Source organism: Myxocyprinus asiaticus, chromosome 46 (assembly GCF_019703515.2).
Source record: "Myxocyprinus asiaticus isolate MX2 ecotype Aquarium Trade chromosome 46, UBuf_Myxa_2, whole genome shotgun sequence".
Taxonomy (NCBI): domain Eukaryota; kingdom Metazoa; phylum Chordata; class Actinopteri; order Cypriniformes; family Catostomidae; genus Myxocyprinus; species Myxocyprinus asiaticus.
The window spans coordinates 28,626,754-28,651,531 of record NC_059389.1 but is presented as its reverse complement, the minus strand read 5'-3'; the positions used below and the strand labels follow the sequence as shown (position 1 = coordinate 28,651,531).

Here is a 24,778-nt window from a genome sequence, read left to right as displayed (position 1 = left end):
CTGTCCAATAAGAAGAATGCCAATTCTTCAGGGTCGGTTTTGATCCCCAAAACCGGTTTTGATCCCCAAAACTGAACGAAGGTCCCTCCAGGAATCAAATGTCCTGCCGGTGTTCACTCTAGTTTTCGCTCGACCACGATCACATACCCGCTTAGCCAGACGGGATTCAGTAAATGTTTTTTTTTGTTGTTTTTGAGTTTGTGTAGGAGTCGGTGTTGTGTTTGGAGCCGGCCGTTTGCTGGATTCCATCTCTAAGATAACGTTACCTAGTTTTGCAGACTGTCTGTTGACACTGTTAAATAAGGAAGCACTGAGGCAAGGCTCTCGGGAGTGCGCAAAACATCACATCCTTTGGATTTTCCTGGCAAAAGCGACCCGCTCCCTTCGCATAAAATTCAGACTACAGGCTTTAATAGGCAACCTAAGAAGTCCAGGAAGAGCTCATTTATTAAGCTGCATTACAAGCCATTCACACATTGGCAAGAAAAAGGCTAATATTACATTAAAAATGTTACATATTGCACCTTTAAAAAGTTACAAACTTCAGCTTTAAAAGTATAAGTGTCAGTATTACAAACCGATAGTCTTAAATTGACACATTCATTACAAACAATAATTACTATGTCCCCATACATCTTAATGTTGACAAGTCCAATGTTCTTTTTCCAAGTAAAATGACATCCAAAGGACTGGTAGCAAATGTATCCTAAAGGCCCCCAAAAGTTTGCTGGAAGTCCTGTGAACATCCCCCTGAACGTCCTTTTACCGTTTAAAGAACCCTACACAAAGACGTTCAGGGAATGTTCACAGTTGCCATTCAGGAGACATTCTTGCTACCTTTTTTTAGCTGGGAGGGTTTACCAGTGTTAAGTTGTCATGGCAATGAAGTTGTAATTTTGGATATAACTTTACACCAGAAAGCTTAGTCGATGTTATCACTATTAAATCATATTAACATATATAATGTTTACATCTTGTGGCAATGCTTTTGAACTGATGTGCTTTTTAACTTTTATGGACTGGCCCCAATGACTTCCATTGTAAGTGCCTTTACTGTAGGCACAATATTTGCTTTTTTTAAATAAACAATGGATGAGTCAAAATAATTTTTTGTGGTAATCAATATAATGCCACAAATAATATAAATTTAGCTTAACTTGTACTGAACCTGGAATATTCCTTTAACAAAACTATAAGCTTCTCAAATCTGCTTTTAAACCCTCCTGTACACTGCCCCCATAGACTTCCATTGATAGTGCATTATGTAAACACAGTTCTTGTTCATTTTTATGCACACTAAGAACTCAAAACTGCAATGAACTCACTGAACACTTGAACCTAAACACTAAACTACTAATGTTGAAAATTCCTTAACATACATGCTAGTATGTTACAAACGGGACTGTTCAGCACAAAGGTAAGCACAGAGATAATGAAAGTATTCAACTATATGAAAGATCATAATTCAATTCTTGATTATTTCTTTTTAAACTTCCCAAGTTTCAGTTTTTTGTCCGTATGGGGCGTTTAACTCTTATGGTGGTCTTACCCCTCAGGTCCCCCATAATTCAAACACTTGCTAGAAATGTGGTAAATAGACATTAAGTTGAAATTTATCCAGAATATTAATTTAATTCCTTTTAATTGTCTCTTAATCTTCCTCCCTTGTTCAGTTTGTTCCGTTCCGAGACTACATAGATCGAAGGGGGAATCACATTCTCAGTATGGCCCGTCTGGCAAAGGACGTTCTTGCGGAGATCCCAGACCAGTTCCTGCAGTACATGCGGTGCAGGGGCATCAAACCACAGCCTTCGTCCCGCTCCTCCACCTCTTCCAAACCTTCATCGACACACACACACCCGGTTCACTCTCTCCAAACCCAGATCTGAGCATTCACAGGAGCGATGTGTCCTCTGTTTGGTTAATGTTCACTCTCAGGATCACACACAGTCTGTCTGAGAGAATCGTCGCCCTTCTACACACTTTCTCTATGTCTGTAGACTTTTCAGAGTGTTGTTTGAGAAATCTACGCTCGGAATTGTCCTACCTTGGGTGTGCTGAGGTTTCAGAAGGTCTTTTGGACTGTTTTAAACTATCGAGTGGCCTCTTTAGTCAGTCAAACGTCAGATATGACTCTACAATTTTGCTGTCTCACATACTATCTCTCGTTCTTGTGTCTGACAACCTTAGAACAAACGTTTACAGTTGTACTGTTTTTTTTACAAATGGATGTTCTTTTGTATGTGATGGAAAATGAAGCTGCCAAAGCTCTGAGCTGCTTAACACAGGATTTTACTCCTTTGTAATTACGTGATATTGTAGATAGAGTAAGCGTGTAATTTTAAAGAGTATGGATCCACCCTTTGTTCAAAGGAACTTAGTGTCTAGAGAAACAGTCATGCGAGGCCTTGGTTTTTGTTTTGATGTACAGCAAGACGACTCGTTAAATATCTTGGTTGTTCGACTGCCTCAAACTGTTAAGAATTTGTGCTTCGCTTTCATGGCACAAGCACAGCACAAAGACCGAACAGGAAAAGCCTTACTCTCCGTTAAAAGAATAATTCACCCGAAAATGAAAATTCTGTCATCATCATTATCCAGGTTTTTCCAAACCCGTATGATTTTTTTGTATGCGGAACACAAATGGAACTATATTGTAGAATATCTAGAGTGCTCTTTTTTTCACAAAAGGAAAAATATATTGACTAGGGACTGTCAAGCTTAAAAAATTACAACAAACACTATAAAGGTATTTTGAACTACTTGCGTATTTTATTCCAAACCTTCTGAAGGTGTACGATAGCTTTGTGTGAGGAACAGACTAAAACGTAAGTAGTCATTTGCTGTAAATCCTCTATTGTAGCTTTCAAAACTCATTTGAAGCAGAAAGTATGTAGTATGGAGTACTTTTATGATATTATATGTTTTTTATAGTGTCCTTCTGGGTGCCTGAAAGCCCCAGTACCTCATTTTCTTTAAATTTTAATATAAAAATAGCAGTGTGAAAATTCTTTAAAACTTTTCCTTTTGTGTTTTTCGGAAGAAGGAAAGTCATACAGGTTTTGAACAACATGAGGTGAGTAAATAATAACAGAATTTACTTTTTGGGTAAACTATTCTTATAACTACACACAACTGTAGCTGCTCTCAATATCTGTATCCAAGCACAAAAATGCAAACAGAAGTAGCATATTTAAACATGCTTTTAACAGCATGCACCACACAAGTGGTGTTTTTTTTTTATTTTGTTTTTTTTATCATTACCTTAAATGCATGCAGTTTTGAGGTACACACACTGTTTTTCCAGGATTAAAGCAATGAGATTTGTTAATTGGGTCATTTTATGATTGCTGTGGCGATGCTGTTATGTTCATATGACAAAAAGTTCAACTGCAATGTACACAATAATAAATCTATACTACAACAATTCAGAAAAATAGAAAAGCATAGATGTTTTAAAACATTTGTAAACTGTAACTTGAAATAGTTTCAAATGTAAAACATTTAAATCTTTAAATTATCTTTTAATTCAATTCATACGGTCAGAGACTCAATAGGGGGTGTACACCCTTCAGGTGTCACACAAATGCAAAGAGACATATGTAACATAATTCATGTTTTGAATGCATTCTACATAAATATTATTTTAGAGATATGTGTAACACAAGTAATGTATTCAAAAGTATTTCACTTGATTACAAGAATTTAAAATTTAATGTGTTAGACTACTTTTTGACCTAAAAAACTAATTAGATTACAGTACTCACTTTTTAATCAGGTTACACCCATCACTGGTAAGAACATAGCCCTAGCCTCATCTTACTTGCTTATTCACTGCTTATTTTTTTCAACCCCTCCAACCTTTTTTCACATAGACCATTTTACACAATCCAATCAATTCCTGATGTTTAAAATCGAGTCCTACCATACAATATTTTCTTGTTGACTAATCTGTTTCACACAGAAACATCACATTATGGAAGTAAAATGGGTTGAGAATGGCCATTTCATTTCGACTTTAAGTTTAAGAAGTTCTTCCTTAGGCTAAAGGTCATGTGCATTTAGGAGAAAGACATGAAAAATCATGAAAAATATCAGAATCTTAAAAAAGCAATTTGAAATTTTCAGTGATGTTACCGTAATGCAATTTAAGAAAGGTTAATAATAAGGTGGCCAGACGTCCCATTTTTACCGGGACAGCCCCACATTTAAGCACTTTTTCTAATGTCCTGACTTATTCTGAAAAAATCTTGTTTTGTCCCCTATGTCCCCTCTCCTAAAATTTCTCTATCACCTATGCTGCTTTCTCAGTCACGTGAGTATTCTAATCAAATGTAGCCAAGGATACAGCTTGTAAAACCTATAAAATCACACTGTGTAATTTAAAGAACATAATTGGATTAAACTATCCAATCACAATCCCCTATCAATAGATATCCAGTTAGTGAACTGATTGAAGAGTCAATTTGAAAGAGCACACATGAAACTGCAGCTGGAAAAATGTCAAGGAAGCGTGCATGTACATTTAATGAGGATCTTCATAAAGAGTTTAAATTTCTAAAAAAGGAATCACAGACAGAGCCTAATAAAGTGAGGTGTGAGATTTGTGGAGCTTGCTTTTCCATCACCCATGGAGGCCGCACCAGCATCGTGCAGCATGTTAATACAAAAAAGCATGTGGATGCTGCTAAAAGTAAGTGTGCCACACCAAGTGTTAATGATTTTTTTGTGAAGCAAAGTTCTGAATCTGACAAGGTGCACGCAAGTGAAGGACGTTTTGCTTATCATTCTGTTGTGCACAGCCATAGCTTTGCACATTCATGACCTGAGATGCCCTGGTTGAAGCTGGTGACATGCGAGCGGATGATTTCTTTTGTGCAGTAAGAAACTTTCAGCATCGGTGTATTACCTCAAAAACTGGAGCTGCTCATTGGAGAACACAGGAAAAACTTGAGTGGGCACTATTGAGAGACATCCCAGAGTGGAAAGACATTCAGAGCAGCCTCGAACACTTCTACTCCAGAATTCCCGCTCTCAGTTTGATTGACGAAACCACACTCTTTGATGAGTGGGCTTGCACAAAAAACATTGTCACTCATCGTATCACTGAGTGGAACATGAACAAGACGGCCGTGTCTGAGAGATGGACAGACGTTTCACGTGAGCTGGAGAGCAAGACCATCAACTTCGGAGTCTTAGCCAAGGTCTTGGAGTTTGTTTTGTTTCTCATTAAAGGAATAGTTCACCCAAAAATGATGATAATTTACTCACCCTCAGGCCATCCAAGATGTATCTGAGTTTCTTTCTTCATCAAAACAGAATTTAAAACTTTTAGGATTTCATTTCAGGCCTCCTCCTCTAAACAATGCAAGTGAATGTACTCTATTAGGGTGCATCAAAATAATCCACATGACTCCAGTCGACAAATAAAGTTCTTCTGAATGCAAACTATTGATTATTTTTAGAAACAAAACAATACTTATATACTTTTTAACTACAAATTTTCACTTCCGTACATCTCTGTGACGGGCGCTCATGAGAGGGATGACGTAAGCTCCTTGATAAGGTCACGCGTCACGTGGAGGAGTCAGGAAGCGCGTCATTGTTTACAAGAGAAACTTGTGCCGTTCACAAACCAAAACAGTCCAAAACAATTTCAAAACAATATAAAATAAATAAAAAATCATTACCAAATAATAATAATTAAAATAACAATGTAAACAATGACGCGCTTCCTGACTCCATCAAAAAATGGAGGCTATTCACTTGCATTGTCCTGAAATGAAATCCTAAAATCCTTAAATTCTGTTTTGATGAAGAAAGAAATGGCCTGAGGGTGAGTAAATTATCAGCAAATTTTCATTATTCCTTTAATTAATGCAGCATGGACACCGGATAAATCTCGACTCAGTGTAACATTCATGAAGGCAATGCTTTTCGTACATCTTAATCTTGGACTGGATTGTTCTGCATTTTATGATAAACTCTTGAAAGACAAGCGCACACTGAGAAAAATTGCTGCCAGTAAAAAATTTACAAGGTGACAACAGTTACAGATGCGGAGGCACCCTCTACTTCGCACTGATCTGCACCTAGGGTAGGATACTTCAAATTTTATTTTTGCTGTCGTTGTGTTGATGTAGTAACACTAGGGGTCACTCTTGGGAGCCCGAGATACCTCTGGTCTTTGAGAAAAGGCCAATGAAAATTGGCGAGTGGTATTTGCATGCCACTCCCCCAGACATACGGGTATAAAAAGAGCTGGTATGCAACCACGCATTCAGATTTTCTCTTCGGAGCTGAACGGTCATGCTCACTGAGCTGAATTCTCACGACTGTTCATTCACCTCTGCTGGATCTGATGGCGCATTTCAGCGGCTTCTCCCTCCTCTGCACTGGTGCACTGCAGAGAAAAAAGGGAGTATATTTTCCTGAAAGAGTATATTTCTCTTCTACCTATGGGTTTGAGGCCAGCGCGGCTAGCACTGGGGGCGATTTGGGGACCCCAATGGGACCGCCTACGCCGGGTATCCCCCCCGCGGACCTCCCATTCCCCAGCACGCTCGTCTGCCCCGATCGGGCTTCCAGATGAGTCGTCTCACGGCAAGTTCGACCTCTTGTTCGGAGCCCGCGAAGCTGATGAGCTCTCGAGCGCAGCATCGGAGAGCAGGCTCAATTACCCAGTCACAGGCTGATGCAGAGATGATGGACATGCTTTCCTGGGCAGCCGCGCCCCACTCAAGTGCCTTTCTTCCCGGAAGTGCATGAGGAGCTGACAAAATTGTGGAAGGCACCTTTTACTGCCCGGTCCCGATTTCTCAGTTCCCCCGCCTTCACTACCCTCGATGGCCCCGATAAGGTGCTCATGGTGCACCTATGCCCGCAGAGTGCCGCCACCTGGCATGGATGCCCAATGCTCCCGTCCAAGCCCTGTAGGTTCACATCGTCCCTGATGGCCAAAGCCTACAGCGCTGCTGGACAAGCCGCCTCTGCCCTGCATGCCATGGTTCTCCTGCAGGTCCACCATGCCAAGGCGCTAAAAGAAATGCATGAGGGCACTTCTGCCCCAGATCTGATGCAGGAACTGCGCTTGGCGCAGCAACGACGCAACGAAGGTCATGGCGCGGTCTCTCGGGTGGACGATGTCCACATTAGTGGTCCAGAAGCGCCACATTTGGCTCAACCTGGTCTAGATGGGTGAGGCCGACACGACACGGTTCCTTGCTACCCCCATCTCCCAGGCTGGCCTATTTGGTGACACCGTCGAGGACTTTGCCCAGCAATTCTCGACGGTGAAGCAGCAGACGGAGGCTATCCGGCATATCCTGCCCCGGTGCAGCTCAAGATCCCGTACCCTGTCTGCTCGTCGCCAAGGGCATCCTCGTGCGGTGACTGCCCCTTTGGCCTGGTCCCGGCGTGGAGCCCACCACAGGAAGCAGACGCCACCCATCTCACGGCCGGCAGCCAAGAACCCATGAAGGTCGTCAAAGCGCCCCTGAGACGGGCGACCTAGGGTCAACAAAACCCACTGGATTGGAGCTGGTAGTATGACCACTCCATCCCCCAGTGGAGGGCCGGGTGGAGAATCTTTTGTTGCCTTTTCATTTGATTTCGCCACATGCCCAAGTGGCTGCGGTACCCAACAGTTCAGCAAAAGAGCGGTTTCCTCCTTCCCTGGGTCACATACCCGGTGTGCACGGTTGTCATCACGACCACCGTCCACCTTTTTTCCCTTGCGAGATTGGCGCTCCAGCGGCGGTCTCCCCGCCCCTGCACGCCCAGCTGTGGCACACATCCACAGAAGCGATGTGACAATCTCCACGGATTGCGAGGACAGGCCTCTTCCTCCCCATCCCAGGCTGTTACGGGGGTGGTCACAAGGAGCCAGGTAAGTACTTTGATGTCCCTAGACTCAGCACGGCCATGACATGGTGTGGCACCTCGAGCTCCACCCCGCCGTGAGGCCCCACCTGTTGGTACGTCCAACAACATTGTCCCTTTGGTCCCCCTCGCGCGGAACTTGGATGCGTGGCTTACCCTTTCCAATCCGTCGCGATGGCTGGTCCGGACCATCCGACTCAGCTACGCGATTCAGTTCGCCAGGCATCCGCCCAGGTTCAGCGGTATCCACTTCACCTTCACCGCGGAGGTCGCCACCCTCCTATGGAAGGGTGCGATAGAACCTGTCCCTCTGGCCGAGATGAAGAAGGGGTTTTAGAGCCCCTACTTCATCATACCGAAAAAAGGTGGTGGGTTGCGTTCGAGATGCTGACACAAAAACGCATTCTGGTGAGCGTCCAGCATCAAGATTGGTTCATGGCGGTAGACCTGAAGGACACGTACTTTCACATCTCGATTCTACCTCGACACAGACCCTTCCTGCAGTTTGCATTCGAGGGTCAGGCGTATCAGTACAAGGTCCTCCCTTTTGGCCTGTCCTTGTCCCCTCACGTCTTCACGAAGGTTGCAGAGGAAGCTCTTGCCCCGTTAAGGGAAGTGGGCATTCGCATTCTCAACTATCTCGATGATTGGCTAATCCTAGCTCACTCTCGGGGCATGTTGTGTGCACACAGGAACCTCAGCCGATTAGGGCTTCGGGTCAACTGGGAAAAGAGCAAGCTCCTCCCGGTTCAGAGCATCTCTTTTCTCGGTTTGGAGTTGGACTCAGTCTCATTGACAGCACACCTCACGAACGAGCATGCACAGTCAGTGCTGACCTGTTTGAAGGCGTTCAAACAGAAAACAGCGGTTCCACTGAAACTCTTTCAGAGGCTCCTGGGGCATATGGCATCCTCAGCGGTGGCCACCCCGATCGGGTTGATGCATATGAGACCGCTTCAGCACTGGCTTCAGACTGGAGTCCCGAGATGGGCATGGCGCCGTGGGACACATCGCGTGGCCATCATGCTGGTCTGTCACCATCTCTTCAGCCCTTGGACCAACCTCTCGTTTCTATGGGCAGGTGTTCCCCTAGAGCAGGTCTCCAGGTGCATCGTGGTCACTAGAGATGCCTCCAAAACGGGCTGGGGTGCTGTTTGCAATGGGCACGCAGCCGCCGGCTTATGGACGGGCCCGTGTCTGCGTTGACACATCAACTGCCTCGAGTTGTTGGCAATTCTGCTCACCCTGCGGAGGTTCCGGCCGTTGATCCAGGGCAAGCATGTGTTAATTCGGACAGACAACACGGCAACGGTAGCATATGTCAACCACCAAGGCGGTCTGCGCTCTCGTTGTATGTCACAACTCACCCGTCGACTCCTCCTCTGGAGTCAGCAGCACTTCAAGTCGCTGCGAGCCACTCACATCCCGGGCGACCTCAACACTGCAGCGGACGTGCTGTCATGGCAGGTTACCCTCAGGGGAGAGTGGAGACTCCACCCTCAGGTGGTCCAGCTGATTTGGAGTCGATTCGGACAGGCACAGGTAGACCTGTTCGCCTCCCAAGAATCCTCCCACTGCCCGCTCTGGTACACCCTGACCGAGGCACCTCTCAGCATAGACGCACTGGCACACAGCTGGCCTCCTGGCCTGCGCAAATATGCGTTTCCCCCAGTTAGCCTACTTGCACAGACTCTGTGCAAGTTCAGGGAGGACAAGGAGCAGTTCATCCTGGTAGCACCCTACTAGCCCACCCAGATGTGGTTCTCGGACCTCACGCTCCTCGCGACAGCCCCCCCCCCCCGGCAAATTTCCCATGGAATCTCCATGTCTGGGCCCTGGACAGGATGCGGAAGACCTAAGCGGTCTACCACCCATGGTGGTAGACACGATCACTCAGGCTAGGGCCCCCTCTATGAGGCGCCTGTATGCCTTTAAGTAGCGTCTGTTCGCTAAGTGGTGTTCTTCCCGACGGGAAGACCCCAGAGATGCGCAGTCGCAGTGCTTTCCTTCCTGCAGGAGAGGTTGGAAGGGCGGCTGTCCACTTCCACCTTGAAGGGGTACGTTGCTGCTATAGCAGCACACCACGACACAGTGGACAGTAAGTCCTTAGGGAAGCACGACCTGATCATCAGGTTCTTGAGAGGCGCCAGGAGGCTGAACCCCTCCAGACCATGCCTCGTTCCCTCATGGGACCTCTCTGTAGTTCTTCAGGGTCTACAGAGAGCCCCCTTTGAGCCTTTGCAGTCAGCTGAGCTTAAGGCACTCTCCTTGAAGACTGCCCTCCTGACTGCGCTCACTTCCATCAAGAGGGTAGGAGACCTGCAAGCGCTCTCTGTCAGCGAAATGTGCCTGGAGTTCAGTCTGGGCTACTCTCATGTGATCTTGAGACCCCGACCAGGCTATGTGCCCAAGGTTCCAATGACCCCTTTTAGGGACCAGGTGGTGAACCTGCAAACGCTGCCCCAGGAGGAGGCAGACCCAGCCCTGTCGTTGCTGTGTCCGGTGCGTGCTTTACACATCTATTTGGATCGCATGCAGAGCTTTAGGATCTCTGAGCAGCTCTTTGTCTGCTTTGGTGCACAGCAGAAAGGAAGCACTGTCTCCAAGCAGAGGATCGCCCACTGGCTCATTGACACCATAGCTATGGCATATCATGCCCAGGATGTGCCGCCCCTGGTAGGGCTACAAGCCCATTCTACCAGGGGTGTAGCGGCCTCCTGGGCCCTGGCCAGGGGTGCCTCTCTAACAGACATTTGCAGAGTAGCAGGCTGGGAAACACCCAACACCTTTGCAAGGTTCTACAACCTCCAGGTGGAACCGGTTTTGTCCCAGGTAGTGGCATGCAATACAAGTGGATAAGCCCGGGATTGCCAGCCAGGTGTATCGCTTGCACATAGCGCCTTTTACATCCTCTGAGCTGAAGACGTGCGCCATTAATTCCCAGTAGTGTTTACAAACTATGTTCCCTGGTTGACTTCCTCTGAGCCCTGTGGCAGTCGAGTTTTCAGAGAGACTCGCTGCCGGCCCAGTACAAGTGCTAACTAAGAACTCTGTTCTGGGGTAGGTGCTACGCATGTGGCAGTTCCCTGTAAGGTAACCCCATGCGATGTATATCTTCTGCTAATTCGTTTTCCTGTTGGCAAACTGCATCTTCCTTGGGCAGAGCCCCCTCTGCCACAGTCTTCATGTTTGTAGCAACTCCTCCCCCGTTGGGTAAGATCTACTATGATACTTCTCCACAGTCTGTGGCAAGACCATGTGATGTATTTTCCACTTAAATATCCCCCCCTCTCTTTGGGCGAGGTGTGGTCTCCGCGGTGTCCTCCCCTTGGGAGGGACACCCCCCGACTAGACCTGGCGGCCCAGTCGGATAATCCCCCTTGTTTTTTAGGGAGTGGAAAAAAAGAAGGGGAAAAGAGGCCACGACTGGGTTAGCCTGTCTCTATCTTTTGGGTAGTCGACTTGTCCCCAAAGGTCGGCTCAACACTCATAACTATGTTGGGGGAGGTTACGTGTCAGCATGGTGCGCTGGCTACGAGGCACACAGTTGTCTGCCCGTCACACACCACCAGTTCACGTAACACAGTTCAGCCAGTTGCGGCGTTTTTTATAGGGACCCCTAGTGTCACTACATCGACACAACATCGAGTGAGTGACAGATAGGGAATGTCCTGGTTATTTGCATAACCTCCATTCCCTGATGGAGGCAATGAGACATTGTGTCCCTCCTGCCACAACACTGAACTACCCGTTGAAATGGCCGGACCTTGTCTCGGCTTCTCAGCATAAAACCTGAATGAGTGGCTGCATACCAGCTCCTTTTATACCCGTATGTCCGGGGGAGTGACATGCAAATACCACTCACCAATTTTCAAAGACCAGAGGTGTCTCGGGCTCCCAAGAGTGATCCCTAGTATCACTACATCGACACAACGTCTCGTTCCCTCCATCAGGGAACGGAGGTTACGCAAGTAACCAGGACGTTTTCCACAAGCAGGAATCTGGTCACCCTATCAATAATCAAAGTTTCATTAAAAATACTGATATTTACATGATATTAAAATCAATGCTAGTAATTAGTCATCAGTTGTGTTACTGGCTCCAATTACAATTACATTAGGAAAAAGGGAATTTTGTTTCTAGGCCTTATGTTTCCAAGGTTATAAGCATAAACATACACTGATGAGCCAAAACATCATGACCACCTGCCTTATATGCTGTTGGTCCTACGCATGGACTCTACAAGACCCCTGAAGGTGTTTTGTGGTATCTGGGACCAAGACATTAGCAGCAGATCCATCCTGTAAGTTGCGAGGTGGAGCCGCTATGGATCGGACTTGTTGGTCCATCAAATCTCACAGATGGTCAAACGGATAGAGATCTGGGGAATTTGGAGGCCAAGGCAACACCTTGAACTCCTCAAATCATTCCCGAACAATGTGTGCAGTGTGGCAGTGTGCATTATCCTGCTGAAAAAGTCCATTGCCATCAGGAAATAACATTGTCATGAAGGGGTGTGCCTGGTCTGAAACAATGTTTAGGTAGGTCAAAGGGACGTCCCCATGAATGGCCGGACCCAGGGTTTCCCAGCAGAACATTGCCCAGAGCATCACACTCCCTCCACCTGTCCACTGTTGAAAGCGCCTACATTGGGCAAATTTACAGTATAAAACTGTATATTGAAATAACAGTATTTTACTGTATAAAATTGCCTGTATTTTTACAACAATTTTTTACAGTGCAGGGTTTCCCAGTAAAACATTGCCCAAAGCATCACACTCCCTCCACCGGCTTGTCGTCTTCCTACAGTGCATCCTGGTGCCATCACTTCCCCAGGTAAATGGCACACACGTACATGGCCGTCCATGTGATGTAAAAATAAACGGGACTCATCGGACCAGACAAGCTTCTTCCACTGCTCCAGGGTCCAGTTCCAACACTTGAGTGCTCAATGTAGGTGCTTTTGACAGTGTACAGGGGTCATCATGGGCACTCTGACTGGTCTGCATCTACGTAGCCCCATACGCAGCATGGTGTGAGGCACTGTGTGTTGTGACACATTCCTCCCATAACCATCATAAACATTTTCTGTGACTTGTGCCACAGTAGACCTTTTGTCGGTTTGGAACAGATGGGATAGCCTTCGTTGCCCTCATGCATTGATGAGCCTTGGGCACCCAACACCCTGTCGCCAGTTTGTGGTTTGTCCCTCCTCGGACCACTGTCGGTAGGTACTCACCACTGCTGTCGGGAGCATCCCACATGCCTCGCAGTTTCAGAGATGCTCTGACCCAGTCATCTGGCCATAACAATTTGGCCCTTGTCTAAGTCGCTCAGGTCTTTACTCCTGCCCATTTCTCCAGCATTCAACACTTTGACTATGAGAACTGATTGTTCGCTTACCATCTAATCTACCCAGACCTTGACATGTGGCCTTTTTAAGAGATGATCAATGTTATTCGCTTCCCTCTGAGTGGTCATAATGTTTTGGCTAATTGGTGTAAGTGAAATTTTGAACAGTTGGTGGCCCTAGAGGGTTTGAGATAGAGACTACAAATTGTCCTCCAGAAATGTCTAGACTCTCCCCTATCAGTGTGCTAAATTTCACAACTTTTGTACCATACAGTTCTATGGGCTTCCATGGACATCCTATATGTAAGAAGAAAACTAACAAACACTTTATGTGCCTATACACCTTCAGTGCTTGTACCCTAATAACACCACTAACAAATAAGCCTGGCAGCTAATGGCAAATTCATTATATTTTTAATATCTACAATTACTAATTATTACCTTGTATGACATGAGAAAGAGGAGAGATTTATATAGTTTTTATGTATTATTTATTGAGTTTCATTTTCAAAAACATTTCACCAGGAAATACCACTGCAATTATAGAATGACCCAAATACAAGGATATTAAAAGATACTTTTGTGGGAGACTGAAAATAAAAGTCTATAGTTTGTACAATTCAGCTTTTTCTGTATATTGGCAAGTTGTAACCATCAAAAGTCATCAGCCAAACATCACTTAGTGATGCCTGGTCAAACAGTCTTTAACTAAAGTAAAAACTACTGACAGCACTTAAAATGACCCGTGAGAATATCTGATCAGTGTCAGGAGCTAAAGTCAGCTCCTTCTGCTCTAAACCTTCATATACAGTAAGGAAATACATGAGTGAGCCATTGCCCCAGCAACCCCTGGAAAAAATAACTCGAACACGAGCACAGAGCTCCGACTTCATTTATTTAACATGACAGTGTGTCAACTTCAAACTCACACCCACACACGCTGCATTCAGACTGTATAATCTTATAAATCATGCAGAAAACAGGCATCAAATTTTAACGCATAAGACATGGGAACGTTTCCCCAAGTCTTTCCATATGTGACGAGTATCTTAAGCACAATGGTTTGGATTCACTCTGGTCTTCCTCATGTATGCTTCCATTAAACACAGAATTATTAAAAATTATAGTTCATTTAAAAAAAAAAAAAAAAAATTCTGTTGTATTTCATGGAAGCAAGTCATGAGACAACGTGATGGTGAGTAAATTAATAGAATTTTCATTTTTGGATAAACTGTCCCTTTAAGACACTATCAAAACATCCATAAAAATCCTAATTTAGCGAGACTATGGCCTAGTGGTATTATGATTTTAGCTTGATGATGGATGAAAGAAAAAAAATGCGCAGCTAAATAGAGCCTACTAGACATATAAATAATAATTAAATGAATTAAAGAATAGCTTCTTGTCCATTTGTTGGTTTGAAAAATAATTATTCCACTATTTAAGTGCATGGCAAGTGAATTGTTTACAAGTAACAGATATTGTGCATTTAATCTCAGGTGTGAATTTGTGAAACAACTAGTGACAGATGCCAGTGTTGCTTAGTAGTCATTTCTTAGGGCCAGTTTACCTGCACTATTTAATAGTTTACCAAGAAATAAATTCAAACTATTGGTTTGGTCTGATCATTGGTTTAATTAGAGTTCGGATAATTAGGTTGGCTTGAAAAAGCAATGCTTAGCTAAGTGTTAAAACATGCTAGTAATGCTTCTTAAGTGCTACAACATGCTGAAACATGCTAACACATGCTAGTTAAAACATGTTAGCAATGTCTAGCAACATGCTAGCAACACCTGGTTACTGCAACTTCAAACTTTTAAAATGAGTTTAAACTTTCCAAACTATTTTAAACTTTCAGACAACGCCTTTTCAAGTCAACCTCAAATCATCTAGTTTATATTGTTTTCTTTGTGGTAAAGCAGTAGTTCAGATGACATGATTATTAGTCCTGGATAATTTTGGCAAATTCTGTGCAAACAATTTGCAACTTCAGAATTTGCAAAAGCAAAGGAACATTTTGCAGACATTCATATAAACTTAGCTGGGGTAGTATAAGTCCCCGTATCATATAGCACAGTTTACCATTGTTTATTATGAATTAACAATTTAGCATTGCCTGCATCATGTTTGCATGTGCAGTATTTTGAAAATAAATATGCCTGTTATTTATTTATTTATTTATTTGTGGGTTGTTTGTGAAATAATATGAAATTTGCCTTAATATACTATTTATTTGTGTTATGCCAAATGTACTATATTCTTTCGTTGCATTCTACATGTATTCTTTTTTTGAAACACTCCTTGTGCAGTGTCTCACTAAAAAAAATTGAGACTTTTTTGTTTTGTGAATAAGCTGCATGCAGGTGCTGTTGTAGTTTGGCATTAAATGCACTCAGATAACTAGTAGCACTTTTTTAATGCAAGGAATTATATATTTGCAACATTTTATTATGTCAGATTTTATCTAGATATTATCATAGACCCACAATGCAATATTGAACAAAAAAGACCCCACAGAAATTTGACCAAAGTCTAACTGTACAATTATTTGTTTTTTCCATGACAGAAATATTTATGTTTATTTATAATATATGATAAATGAGGTATGGTTTGTAATAACCAATCATAGAATGACCTTGTGACCTCTGTATATCAACACAATATGGTTTTCATGTTATATGAGGCTGTAATGGCTGTAACCAGTATTTATGAAATGATGCCCCTTTCTTATTTTATAAATAAACATTCAAATGAAACACTTGATGATGTACTTGATTGATGTACAGACTCCTTTTCACTATTACTATTTCACTATTAACAACGGTGAATAATGTTCTTTTTAAAATGACAGTACTCTGCGCTAAGGGGTGGGTGAAATACCAATTGCAGCATTACCAGATCTCACAAGAAAAGCAAGCAATCTGGTCTGGAAAACAAGCTCAAAATAAGCCACTTGCCTCAAAATAAAAAATAAAATTAGCGATTTATCACAATAGAAATCGTAACAAGCATACACTTAATTAACAGTTAAGTAAAATTTTAATTAAAGATCTGCTTCTGAGTCAAAATCCGGCAGCATCAAAACTGTATTCATGCATCATATCTAACATTAATACAGTGAAGACTTATTAAACTTAAAACAACTGAGAAAAGTACTTTTTTACATCTAATGTTTTCCTTGTATCTGAATTAGCTGTGAATGTATATGTAGTACTTGTACATAGTTGTTAAAAAGGTCTTCATTCACAGAATGTGACATCCACAATGGACAATTAGGCAAAGAAATGTGTAATGCAGCAGTTTTCATCAGGTTCAAAGCTCGTTTAATTTTTTTCGGGCAACATGAAGTGGTGTAGTTCGAAAAATATACTGTGATAAACCCTTTGGCCTTTAGTTTCATGAAAAAATTCTCGGAACAAAATTAACCGGTTATAACCGGTTTGTGATATTTAAAAATAATGTTTTCACTCCGGAACAATTGAAAATCACTTTGTCCTGGTTTTCGGTTACATTCTGCTAAAAGTTTTTGTTTTTCGTTCCTTGAACCGTTTTAGTCCCTGCACTGAATGTAAATTTATTTTTAAATATTCTGTATATTTGTGGTTAATTTATTTCTATAGATTTTAATCATTTTATATCATCTACAGCTACTTATTACGGTGGCCCAAATGTGCACAACACAATGAAATTTACAAAGCAAACTAAAGTTCACAACATAAAGAAATCAAGCTACAACACAAAGAAATTAAAATGCATCGATTTACAAAGCAAACAAAAGAGACTTATATCTCTGCAGAACAAAAATGGGTTTTTCCCGATCAGTGGACGTTTTCAAACCATTGGGTTTTCCTACTTTCATTGGATACTTAAGAAACGCCCACCCTCGTTTAGACACGCCCACTGATTACTATATTGAGTTTCCTTCATTGGATAGTTTAGAAATGCCCATCCTGGTTTGAAAACACCCAGAGACTGGAAAACAATCATTATTGTCCCACAGAGACCTATACTTGAAACAAAAAATCAAGCCATAACATAAATTAAGCCACATCAGTTTACAAAGCAAACAAAAGTTCACAACACAACTCAATTAAGCTACAACACAGTGAAATTAAGCCACAACACAAATATTAAGAAAGGGCTTGTGGGAGGTCAAGTGACGCCATGCAAGAAGCAGACGTGTGAGCGATGAGCTCTGCGCACTTTGCTAAATGTTTTATTATTTTCATGTTATAATTTGGTGAAATTTGATACACCCAGTTACACATTTGCTCTTTGAGGTAAAACATGGCAAAGAAGTCAAAATCCTCGAGCTCTGGAGATATTAAAAGACACTTAAGTGTTCAGGATGAAAGCCCCGACAGGCCTACAGACCGGGGACTCGTTTTGGATGGCGTGGCGGGAGAGGTGATCCAGCGTCAGTTGTCCAACATGTCGGTGATGTTGATGAAGGTTCTTGCTGACTTGGAGGATCTCGCTGTAATACGTCGATCGATTACGGCGATGGAAATAAAATTCTCTGAGATAGTTACAACAGTGTCAGATATTGAGAGACGAATCGATTTTCTGGAATCTTCGGAGAGGGAATTAACCGCTAATCCGCCCACGACAAAAGTTGATTTGATCTTGAGAATAGAAGCCGCAGGAATAACATTCGAATTGTTGGAATTCCTGAGTATGAGGAGGGCAGAGATATGGTGAAATTTGATATGGTGAAGCTTTTCCCGAGTCTGCTCGACATAAAATGCCACAAGCTGGAAATCGAGCGAGCTCACAGAGTCCCAGCTCACAGATCTGCTGAGGAAGACAGGCCCGATCGATTTTGGCCAAATTTCTGAGATCATCTGATAAAGATCTGGTGTTACACCAGGCAAGGAGCAAAGGGAAGCTTTCTTGGAAAAACCACAATATTTTCTTGTTCCCGGACTTTGCGAACTCGACAAGAGAGAAACGCGATCGGTTCAAGGAATGTAAGAAACTCTTGCATCGGCAAAAGATCTCGTTTGCTCTGATGTTCACAGCCAAACTGAGAATAGAAACGAAGGTCGGTCGCAAAGTATTTACATGTCCAAATCTGGCAATGTCTTTTATAGAATCAATAACTGAGTAAACTGCGTTGGCTCCACCGAGCGGCTGGAGCTTGTTTTGTGAATAACACTTTTCCTTAAAGAAACTTATGCATTGACGAAAGATTACTTTTGCATTGAAGTTCCCGGCTAGTTTGAGAGTGGACACTATGGATGACCGCAAAATATCTACATGCTCACACAAATTATGTCTTTTCAAGTTGATGGAATGTGTAAGTCATGGAATATACGTTTATGCGGCCTCCAAGTGAATTGACTCGACCATCCGGGGAACTGGGATGCCGGTTTTGTTTCTTTTTGTATTGGTTCCGCCTAGCGGCTGGAGCTTGTTCTATTGAATAACACTCCTTTGGAACAGCTGTGGATTAATCTGTTCATTCTTCATGCTTATTCCTCCTGCTGGCTGTAGTTTGTATTTTTTTTGAGTATTTTTACGGGACATTGGTTGATGATTACGTCATCCGCTGAATTCATAACAGCTGGCTCACTGAACATTTGTTTGTCTGACCGAGGAATCTGAACGGTTTTATATCAGCTGGAATTTGTTTTGTGGAAGATCACATCCTTGAGACAGTTCTGTGAATGAATCTACACATTCTTTGTGTTCATCATTCCTATTTGCTGGGTTTATTTTACAAAGTATTTTCTGTTATGTAATTTTGCCTCACAAATTTTGAGGCAAAATTGAGCAATCCGATGGCAAAGTTCTCGTGGGGGCTCGTGTGCGTTCATGGACCTTTTGAGTTTAGAGGGATTGACGCTGGTTGGCGCTGTTGTGCACGGGGTTAATGCGCATGTTTTTCTTTTTTCTGTTTGTTTTCTTCAGGGGGAAGTTCGGGGTTTGATTGTTTCACTAATGGGGAATGTGGTCTGTATAACTTTGTTTTTGACACACAATCTATTTTTTCTAATATGTCAAAATGTCAAATGTTAATATGGGTGGATTGTCTCTCTCCACATGGAATGTAAATGGGTTGGGGCACCCCATAAAAAGAAGGAAGGTTATTTCTCTTCTTAAACTTAAGAAATATGATATAGTGTTTCTTCAAGAAACACATCTCTCCCCGCAGGAAGCTGAAAAATTTGGGAAGATATGGGGTGAACATGTTTTTTTTAGTGCTGGCTCAAGGAAGAGCAAAGGAGTCATTATACTGGTAAATAAACATCTACAATTCAAATGTCTCAAACAGATTAAAGATAAATTAGGGAGAGTCATTGTTTTAGCTGAAATTCAAGGGCAAAGGTTGATTTTGGCAAATATTTACGCACCTAACGCTGATGATCAGGGCTTTTTTATAGATCTTGAAGGGATGTTGCAAACCGCTGGCACCCCTCATGATATAATATTGGGAGGAGACTTTTTAATATTTTGATGGATTCAGTCCTTGATCATAGTAAAGCAAAAGTGTGTTAACCCCCTAGAGCAACATTGACGCTTCACAGGATGTGTAAAAATCTTGGTCTTACAGATATTTGGAGATTTTTGAACACATCCGGTAGGGACTATACATTTTTTTCATCAGTCCATAAGATTTATTCTAGAATAGATTTTTTAAGTCCCTCATTTCATCTGTTGTTGATTGCTCAATTGGAAATATCTTAGTCTCAGATCATGCTCTGGTGAGTTTAGAGGTGTTGCCATATACTATAATCATATAGTTGGCGCCTTAATGTGTCCCTTTTGCAAAATCCTGATTTCCAACAAATGTTAAAGACTGAAATCAGTGTTTATATGGAGACCAACTGGTCCTCAGTATCCTCTGTGGGCGTGGCTTGGGAGGCACTTAAAGCAGTTCTTAGGGGTTGGATCATACAGTATGCCTCATTCATCAAAAAATCCAAAGCACAAGAACTTGTGGAGTTGGAAGGAAATATTAAAAGTGCCGAGGCTGAGCTGAAGCGCCGTATGTCATCTGATGGCCTCAGAGAATTGACCCGATTGAAATATAGATATAATACTATTTTGTCATGGAAAGTGGAGTTTTGGTTATTTAGGGCAAGACAGTCATACTTTGAGTCAGGTGACAAAGCAGGAAAACTTTTGGCTAGATATATAAAGCAGAGAGCGTCTTTCTCTACCATTCCCTCAGTGAAATCTGCTGGTGGTGAAATATTTACCTTGGCCATTGATATTAATAATGCTTTTAAAGAATTCTATTTTGATCTCTATAGTTCCAGGTCTTCATCCACTGATGAAGATACTAGGAACTTTGTGGAACCATTAGATCTCCCTAAACTAATGACTGTGCAAAAAAACTCTCTCAATTCTGAGATAACCTTGGAGGAGCTTGATGAGGTAATTAAGGCCTTGCCTACAGGCAAGGCTCTGGGGCCTGACGGCTTTTCCTCTTGAGTTTTTTAGATCCTATGCTACGGAACTGGCTCCAATTTTGTTAGAAGTTTATACAGAATCATTAAAGAATGGAAAGCTTCCTCCAACCATGACACAAGCCCGGATTAGTCTGATTCTAAAAAAGGACAAAGATCCAAGTGAGTGTAAAAGTTACCGCCCAATTTCCCTGATCCAGTTAGATGTAAAAATTTTGTCCAAAATTTTGGCTAATCGATTAAGCAAAGTAATATTTAAATATTACTGAAACTAAAACTAAAGTCCCATATTTGTCTCAGGTGCCTGTGTGGGCCTTGTGTGAGGTGGGCAGAGATGCCAAAAATGATAGAATGAGTGGGGGCCACTGGTGGATGCAGCCTCGCACGAGGGTCCACATGGGGGATAGGAAACTGGGAGGTGTGGGATAGGTAGAAATGAAGAATGAAAATAGGCTGAAGACAGTGGTGGTTGCGACCACATGGAAATGAGCTCTGAGAGAGCTGAGAAGTGCTGGAGGGATCATTATGCCCGTATGCAGGGGCCTCCTCCTTGGTAGGGCAGGATCGACCCGGACAGAGGCGTGAATCCTAGCCGCCCAGACCGACCTTAAGTCTCCCTCCGGGCTTGGTTGGTTCGACGGATGGGCCCGTGCGGCAAATGGGCAAACCCTAAGGGAAGGGGCACAGCAGCCGCTTGAGTAAGTGGGCCCATCCTACGATCAAACAGGGGCCCTAACTGCATTCGACCGTGGGAGTCATAGAATGAGGAGAGAGCCTACGATACAAATAAACATGGAAGGTCACTCAGCATTCGGACTGGAGAACCCTCACTGCAGTATGAACAGGAGAGCCCTTGTTGGGATTGGGCTGGCTAACTCCACCAGTGCAAGTGTGGGGGCCTCCCCTGCGATCGGATAAGATTGCCCAGAGCGGAGGCGTGAATACTAATTACTGATGTGGAGACGGTTGGTGCGGATGTAGTTGGGATGTGCATCGGATGACCAGCGGCCTAGTAAGTGTATTTGATGTTCAGGCAGACCTTTGTGGGCTGCTGTAGTTGTGGCGCCGATGCGGAAGGAATGACTTGAGTATAGTTTGTCTGGGATGCCGGATTTATGCAGGATGGCTTTGAGGTGTTTTTGGAACCAGAATCAGGAAGCTGCTTGATTTTTTTTATTTTTTTTTTATTATTTTTTTCTTCGAAGAGGGGATCTAGAGGGGTTTTGGTTTGGGATCCTCTAATGTAGATACTGGGTTAGTGATTGGAAGGGCTGGATGGGAGTAGGAAGGTTGAAAATTAAAATTGGGTGTCCTCTTTTGGTTTGGTCTGTTTTGGTTTGTGTGATGAAGTATCTGATTGTGTCGTGTCTAGGATGTGGAGGTCTGAAATGGTGGGAATCGAATTTTGTCGTGGTGGTGAGTTCAGAGCAAAGGAGGAAGCCAAAGAATGCAAGGATGAACATGGCATCTAGTGTTTTTGAGGTGTTTAGAGAAATGTAGGCCTGATGGATAGTGTTTAGGCAGCGAGTTAGTAGATAGATTCTTGTGGGTTGGGATTTGTGAATGTACTTGACGAGGACTGAGATCTGAGGATGGCTTATTGTGGGGGAATTTCTTTCAAAAAATTTACTTGTGGAAAAAATGGATGCCGCTTAGGTACCCTATAATAGTACCGGCGTGGAGGTTTTTGGTTTTATTGAGATGTGAGGTGATGGAGGATACGGAGAGGAGAGAAAAATTGGGAAATGGCAGAATGTAATTTAGGTGGAAATCTTTGAAGCATTCCCAAGCTGTCCGATATGTTTGTAGGGTTTGGGAGGAAATGGCTTGAAGAGTGGAGTCCTGGGGGGCATGGAGAAGGAGTATGAGAGGGTGATTTCTAGGAATTTCAGTTCTGAACGGGGAGGAACTCCATTGGTGTCAGGTTCGCTTCTAGGGCCAAGGCTCTGGATCTCTGAAAGAAAAAACGAGAGAGTCAGCAATATGATTTTTTGAGCTTGGAATGTGTTCTGCTTTAATTATGGTTAGCTGATTTGGGACGAAGTTCACCTGCGGAGGCAGCCTCATGTAGGGAACGGTCCTGGAGTAGGAGAGATTAATGGGTCTGGAGTGGGGTTCTCCAGCGGAGGCAGTCTCATGTGGGAATCCGCTCTAGTGGCCCATGGATAGAAGGGGTAGAGGGATGGATGTTGGCAGAGATAACAGGTTGCGTGGAAAAACTAAGGTGACTAGAATATACAGTATGTGAGGCGATGTCAGGATACGTGCTTGTATGGGCATTTGTGACATGAACGGGCTGAATCCTCAGGCGCGGGACCGCACAGTACTCAATGGGAGAGCATACAATCAGTGTGAGTGTTTATGCTGAATTTTACTGAGCTCACTCGAAGCTGCGAGCGGCTGGATCTGCAGGTGTGGGCCCACACGGCATACAATAGTAGGATGAACGGGATGAATTCTCGAGCGCGGACTCACACGGCATTTAACAGGAAGAGCCCATGTTTCGTGTGAAAAGTTTATGCTGCAAATAATTAAGAACTCTGCGGGACGAATGGGTTGAGCACGGCATTCGAAGTTAGGGCATATGGTAGGCTATGTTCGAATGAAATGAAAATGACTGATGCGGAGATGCAGGCTTATGATGAACTGTTTAGGGAAGACCTGAAACAGCCCAATTGTTGTCAGTTGCTAGGTGGGTGATTGTCCATTTTGTATGAGTGACATAATATGGGCTACAGAGCCATGGAGGATTAGACACATGGTCTGAAAGGCGTGCCGCAGTTGTGGCACGTGAAAAGTTGTGGCACTTGGACAGCACGTTTGCGCTGTTTGCAGTGTAATGGGAGTTTGTCGTATGGCCTGAAAGACACCACAGTTGCTGCACCTGGACAGCACATTTGTGCTGCTTAGGGATGTGTTGAGCCAATATAAAACATGGTAACATGGTAAATGTAGCATCTGTGGATGTCTGAACGTAATTGTTTGCTAGATTAAATGTTGGGAACATGTGAAACAATGTCAGGAAACATGCTTGCATGTGCATACGAACGACGTCATTTAAAGTTGGTTTGTAATGAAATTAGAAGGCACGAAACTGATTGCCCAGATGAATACCATACTCTGATGTTTATTAACTTAAACGTATGGTTTGGAGCTTTGTAGATTGTTTTCATACATAATGCAAGTCATTTCATAACTCTGTATTATTGGCATGGGGTGACTTGTCTCGTTTTGATGAGGACGTATGAAATCATAGGAGTTTGTGTCTGAGAGTGGATTTAATAGATATTATAAGAGCACCGTTTGCAGTATTGTGGTGAATAAAATGACTTGTTTATATTGATGACTTGTAATAAATTCTTAAGAAAAACTGAAATATTGGAGTATAAAGCAAGGTGCCAAGCTGAATCATTTGGCGTGGATTTAAACCTGTTACTTTAAACTTGGGTGGAGCATAAAATTATGACATTGTTGAATGCTTTTAAAATCATGCAGCAATTAAGTTGTATGGTCAAGCTTGTAAATAAAAGTTTGTAATCCAATGATTTGGGCAAAAGTAGAGAATACTGTCTGTAAAATATAATTATAGATTTTTACCTGCGTGAAGCGTTTGTCCTGGCGGGAGGAGGGAAAGTCATGTTATAGTGTAGAGATGAGTGGAAGTTTGTAGCAGCGTTTGCTTCATGTTATCAGGGCTGTGAGGCAAGCTGATATGCTGAGAGGCGGACGAGTTTGTGGAATGATTATGAATGAGAACACATGCGTTCCTGGGAAAACTAAGGTTGCTGTTGGAAGCGGTATTATGGAGTCCAGCATGGGGTGCTCACCCTGTGGACTGTGTAGGTCCTAATGCCCCAGTATAGTGATGGGGACACTATACTGTAAAAAGGCACCATCCTTCGGATAAGACGATAAACCGAGGTCCTGACTCTCTGTGGTCATTAAAAATCCCAGGACACTTCTCGAAAAGAGTAGTGTCCAGCGAACCCTGGTGTCCTGGCCAAATTCCCCCCATTGGCCCTTTTCAATCATGGCTTCCTAATAATCCCCATCCATTAATTGGCTCTATCACTCCACTCTCTCCTCTCCACCAATAGCTGGTGTGTGGTGAGCGTACTGGTGTACTATGG

At 43.2% G+C, this 24,778-nt stretch overlaps 1 protein-coding gene and 1 pseudogene across 1 annotated transcript in view; both read left to right on the top strand.

The window, feature by feature from the left end:
- Window positions 1-1,959, top strand: part of LOC127435737 (copine-8-like) — a 129,516-nt pseudogene extending 127,557 nt beyond the window's left edge.
- LOC127436275 (kinesin-like protein KIF21A) overlaps window positions 1-24,778 on the top strand; it is a 292,925-nt gene that overhangs the window by 221,140 nt on the left and 47,007 nt on the right. The gene's annotated exons all lie outside the window — the stretch shown is intronic.